The following is a 6080-nucleotide window of genomic DNA, read 5'->3' on the forward strand; positions in this document are numbered from 1 at the left end:
AGCGTCCCGCACCTCCCGTCCCGTGCCTCCCGTCCCTCAGCGCAGCGTCCCGCGCCTCCCGTCCATCCTGGACCACTGGACCCCAGTGTCCCGACTGTGGGGACTGGGGCAGAGGGGTTAGGTGGGGACCTCCACACCCTCAGGTTGGGGGGGACGGAGAGCAGAGGGGTTTTGGGGAGCGCAGGGGGACTGGATGGTCTCAGCACAGATCGGGACCAGGCCATTCTGGCCCTCTGCTCTGCTGCTAGCCCCTCCATTCCAAAAGGTCACGGCTGCTCCCCCTCGACCTCCCACTTCCCACCCCCTCCACTCATTTGAGAGGCCCCACCTGCACTGTAGAGATACCCCAATCAGCCACCCATCGAGGGAGAGCACCCCCCCAGGGAGAAGGATCCCCTCCCCTCCCCTCCGCTCCCCCCTCCCATCTGAAAGGGGCCCTGAGAGCTCTGGGTCTGGATTGTCCCCTGTGTGCCGTGTGTGTGAGAGAGAGAGAGAGTGTGTCTATGTGTGTCTGTGTGCATGTGTGTGTGTGTGTGTGTGTGTGTGTTAGTGTGTGTGTGTGTGTGTGTGTGTGTTAGTGTGTGAGTGTGTGTGTGTGTGTGTGTGTGTGTGTGTTAGTGTGTGTGTGTGTGTGTGTGTGTGTGTGTTAGTGTGTGAGTGTGTGTGTGTGTGTGTGTGTGTGTGTGTGTGTTAGTGTGTGTGTGTGTGTGTGTGTGTGTGTGTGTGTGAGTGGGTGTGTGTGTGTGTGTGTCCACCCTCGGGACAGCTGACCAAATGGGGAAAGCGAATTACTGAAGAAATTCTTAAATTCAATGAACTGCAAAATCAAATCAAATGTGAGCATCCGTCAGCGTGAAACCTTCCCCAGTTGTCACCAGCAACGCACAACATCCAGGGAGCTCACACACACTCACACACACAGATACACACAGAGGAACACACACAGAGAGATACACAGACACACCAGACACACACACACACACACAGATACACACACACACACACACACTCAACACGGACACACACACACAGACAGACACACACAGACACACACAGACACAGACACACACAACTATTGTCAGAGGGCGTGAGGAAGCGGGGCCCTGAGCTCTGCGCGACCGCCTGCATTCATTGGGTGACTGCGGAATGACTTCAGACAGGCTGCAAATGCCCTTCCCTCCGCGATAAAACGGAGCACACAATGCCAGTGGTGCACTGCCATGAAACGGGCCCCGCTGGGGGCTGGGGGGGGGGGGCAACACTTACATTAAAACAAACACCCAGTGCATTAACTGCAGACAGAATCCAACCTGCAGAGCGAATTGCAAAATCACACAAGCAGCAATGAGACTGAAGATTAAAATCAAAACTCGCAGATTTTTATCCCCTCTCCTCCCTCAACAAACCCTCTCGATGCCAATTGTTTAAAACGCCCCCCACCCTCGCTCACTCACACTGACACCCTCACTGACACCCTCACTGACACCCTCACTGACACACACCCCGACACACACTCAGAAAGATGCGCACACACCGACCTCACCCTCCCACACCCACCACAGTAGGTTTGCTCGGAATTACAGCCAGAGGAAGCGGCCAGCGGTGTGAGGCTCCAGTCAGCCCGACCCGTGTACTCACCGCCTGGGCGGCAGCGGCTCCGGGCTCGGTGCCGCCCTGTGACCAGCGGCAGGGACGCGCTGCCGACCGGCCGAATCCCTCTTCAGTGCTGCGTTCCCGATTTCCCAACGTTTCGGGCGGGGTGCAGCTGTTCTGGCTTAACCCCAGGCTGCCCCCCCCCTCTCCCTGACCCAGCCCTGCCCTTACCCCCGGGCTGCCCCCCCCCCGACCCAGCCCTGCCCTGCCCTGCCCTGCAATTACCCCCGGGCTGCCCCCCATCTCCCTGACCCTGCCCTGCCCTTACCCCCGGGATGCCCCCCCCTCTCCCTGACCCAGCCCTGCCCTTACCCCCGGGCTGCCCCCCCCGACCCAGCCCTGCCCTGCCCTGCCCTGCAATTACCCCCGGGCTGCCCCCCCTCTCCCTGACCCAGCCCTGCCCTTACCCCCGGGCTGCCCCCCCCCCTCCCTGACCCAGCCCTGCCCTGCCCTGCCCTTACCCCCGGGCTGCCCCCCTCCCTCTCCCTGACCCAGCCCTGCCCTGCCCTTACCCCCGGGCTGCCCCCCCTCCCTGACCCAGCCCTGCCCTGCCCTGCCCTTACCCCCGGGCTGCCCCCCCCGACCCAGCCCTGCCCTGCCCTTACCCCCGGGCTGCCCCCCCGACCCAGCCCTGCCCTGCCCTGCCCTTACCCCCGGGCTGCCCCCCCGACCCAGCCCTGCCCTGCCCTGCCCTTACCCCCGGGCTGCCCCCCCTCCCTGACCCCGCCCTGCCCTGCCCTGCCCTTACCCCCGGGCTGCCCCCCCTCCCCGACCCAGCCCTGCCCTGCCCTGCCCTTACCCCCGGGCTGCCCCCCCCCTCCCTGACCCCGCCCTGCCCTGCCCTTACCCCCGGGATGCCCCCCCTCCCCGACCCAGCCCGGCCCTGCCCTTACCCCCGGGCTGCCCCCCCGACCCAGCCCTGCCCTGCCCTGCCCTTACCCCCGGGCTGCCCCCCCCGACCCAACCCTGCCCTGCCCTTACCCCCGGGCTGCCCCCCCGACCCAGCCCTGCCCTGCCCTGCCCTTACCCCCGGGCTGCCCCCCCCCTCCCTGACCCAGCCCTGCCCTGCCCTGCCCTTACCCCCGGGATGCCCCCCTCCCCGACCCAGCCCTGCCCTGCCCTGCCCTTACCCCCGGGCTGCCCCCCCCTCCTTGACCCAGCCCTGCCCTGCCCTTACCCCCGGGCTGCCCCCCCCTCCCTGACCCAGCCCTGCCCTGCCCTTACCCCCGGGCTGCCCCCCCGACCCAGCCCTGCCCTGCCCTGCCCTTACCCCCGGGCTGCCCCCCCGACCCAGCCCTGCCCTGCCCTGCCCTTACCCCCGGGCTGCCCCCCCTCCCTGACCCAGCCCTGCCCTGCCCTGCCCTTACCCCCGGGCTGCCCCCCCCTCCCCGACCCAGCCCTGCCCTGCCCTTACCCCCGGGCGGCCCCCCCCTCCCTGACCCAGCCCTGCCCTGCCCTGCCCTTACCCCCGGGATGCCCCCCCTCCCCGACCCAGCCCTGCCCTGCCCTGCCCTTCCCCCCGGGCGGCCCCCCCCCTCCTTGACCCAGCCCTGCCCTGCCCTTACCCCCGGGCTGCCCCCCCGACCCAGCCCTGCCCTGCCCTGCCCTTACCCCCGGGCTGCCCCCCCCGACCCAGCCCTGCCCTGCCCTTACCCCCGGGCTGCCCCCCCGACCCAGCCCTGCCCTGCCCTGCCCTTACCCCCGGGCTGCCCCCCCGACCCAGCCCTGCCCTGCCCTGCCCTTACCCCCGGGCTGCCCCCCCGACCCAGCCCTGCCCTGCCCTGCCCTTACCCCCGGGATGCCCCCCCTCCCCGACCCAGCCCTGCCCTGCCCTGCCCTTACCCCCGGGCTGCCCCCCCCCCTCCCTGACCCAGCCCTGCCCTGCCCTTACCCCCGGGATGCCCCCCCTCCCCGACCCAGCCCTGCCCTGCCCTTACCCCCGGGCTGCCCCCCCGACCCAGCCCTGCCCTGCCCTGCCCTTACCCCCGGGCTGCCCCCCCCGACCCAACCCTGCCCTGCCCTTACCCCCGGGCTGCCCCCCCGACCCAGCCCTGCCCTGCCCTGCCCTTACCCCCGGGCTGCCCCCCCTCCCTGACCCAGCCCTGCCCTGCCCTGCCCTTACCCCCGGGATGCCCCCCCCTCCCCGACCCAGCCCTGCCCTGCCCTTACCCCCGGGCTGCCCCCCCCCTCCCTGACCCAGCCCTGCCCTGCCCTGCCCTTACCCCCGGGATGCCCCCCCTCCCCGACCCAGCCCTGCCCTGCCCTGCCCTTACCCCCGGGCTGCCCCCCCCCTCCTTGACCCAGCCCTGCCCTGCCCTTACCCCCGGGCTGCCCCCCCGACCCAGCCCTGCCCTGCCCTGCCCTTACCCCCGGGTTGCCCCCCCTCCCCGACCCAGCCCTGCCCTGCCCTGCCCTTACCCCCGGGCTGCCCCCCCCCCCTCCCTGACCCAGCCCTGCCCTGCCCTTACCCCCGGGATGCCCCCCCCTCCCCGACCCAGCCCTGCCCTGCCCTTACCCCCGGGCTGCCCCCCCGACCCAGCCCTGCCCTGCCCTGCCCTTACCCCCGGGCTGCCCCCCCCGACCCAACCCTGCCCTGCCCTTACCCCCGGGCTGCCCCCCCGACCCAGCCCTGCCCTGCCCTGCCCTTACCCCCGGGCTGCCCCCCCTCCCTGACCCAGCCCTGCCCTGCCCTGCCCTTACCCCCGGGATGCCCCCCCCTCCCCGACCCAGCCCTGCCCTGCCCGTACCCCCGGGCGGCCCCCCCCCTCCCTGACCCAGCCCTGCCCTGCCCTGCCCTTACCCCCGGGATGCCCCCCCCTCCCGACCCAGCCCTGCCCTGCCCTGCCCTTACCCCCGGGCTGCCCCCCCCCTCCTTGACCCAGCCCTGCCCTGCCCTGCCCTTACCCCCGGGCTGCCCCCCCCGACCCAGCCCTGCCCTGCCCTGCCCGTACCCCCGGGCTGCCCCCCCCTGACCCAGCCCTGCCCTGCCCTGCCCTTACCCCCGGGATGCCCCCCCACCGACCCAGCCCTGCCCTGCCCACTGCTGCCCCATTCACAATGCAATCAACACGGTGGGGCCGGGGTAGCCCCCCCCCCCCCCCCCCCCCCGCCTGCTGGGAGCTGTCGTCCTCCGCCGGCCTCAGAACTACAAGCGGGTGGGGCGCGTGTGCGGGAGGGGTGATTGACAGGCAGGTGGACGGGAGGCTGCTGGGACTTGTAGTCCTGGTGCAGTGAATGGGGTGTGACTGGTGTGTGTGTGTGGGTGTGACTGGTGTGTGTGTGTGGGTGTGACTGGTGTGTGTGAGTGTGACTGGTGTGTGTGGGTGTGACTGGTGTGTGTGTGTGGGTGTGACTGGTGTGTGTGTGTGAGTGTGACTGGTGTGTGTGGGTGTGACTGGTGTGTGTGTGTGAGTGTGACTGGTGTGTGTGGGTGTGACTGGTGTGTGTGTGTGAGTGTGACTGGTGTGTGTGTGTGAGTGTGACTGGTGTGTGTGTGTGTGGGTGTGACTGGTGTGTGTGTGTGTGAGTGTGACTGGTGTGTGTGTGTGAGTGTGACTGGTGTGTGTGGGTGTGACTGGTGTGTGTGTGTGGGTGTGACTGTGTGTGTGAGTGTGACTGGTGTGTGTGGGTGTGACTGGTGTGTGTGTGTGAGTGTGACTGGTGTGTGTGTGTGTGGGTGTGACTGGTGTGTGTGTGTGTGAGTGTGACTGGTGTGTGTGTGTGAGTGTGACTGGTGTGTGTGAGTGTGACTGGTGTGTGTGAGTGTGACTGGTGTGTGTGTGTGTGGGTGTGACTGGTGTGTGTGTGTGTGAGTGTGACTGGTGTGTGTGTGTGAGTGTGACTGGTGTGTGTGAGTGTGACTGGTGTGTGTGGGTGTGACTGGTGTGTGTGTGTGGGTGTGACTGTGTGTGTGAGTGTGACTGGTGTGTGTGGGTGTGACTGGTGTGTGTGTGTGAGTGTGACTGGTGTGTGTGTGTGTGGGTGTGACTGGTGTGTGTGTGTGTGAGTGTGACTGGTGTGTGTGTGTGAGTGTGACTGGTGTGTGTGAGTGTGACTGGTGTGTGTGGGTGTGACTGGTGTGTGTGTGTGGGTGTGACTGTGTGTGTGAGTGTGACTGGTGTGTGTGGGTGTGACTGGTGTGTGTGTGTGAGTGTGACTGGTGTGTGTGTGTGTGGGTGTGACTGGTGTGTGTGTGTGTGAGTGTGACTGGTGTGTGTGTGTGAGTGTGACTGGTGTGTGTGAGTGTGACTGGTGTGTGTGGGTGTGACTGGTGTGTGTGTGTGAGTGTGACTGGTGTGTGTGTGAGTGTGACTGGTGTGTGTGGGTGTGACTGGTGTGTGTGTGAGTGTGTGACTGGTGTGTGTGTGAGTGTGACTGGTGTGTGTGTGAGTGTGACTGGTGTGTGTGTGGGTGTGACTGGTGTGTGT

The sequence above is a fragment of the Pristis pectinata genome, chromosome 12 (genome assembly GCF_009764475.1).
Source record: "Pristis pectinata isolate sPriPec2 chromosome 12, sPriPec2.1.pri, whole genome shotgun sequence".
In the NCBI taxonomy this organism is placed as follows: domain Eukaryota; kingdom Metazoa; phylum Chordata; class Chondrichthyes; order Rhinopristiformes; family Pristidae; genus Pristis; species Pristis pectinata.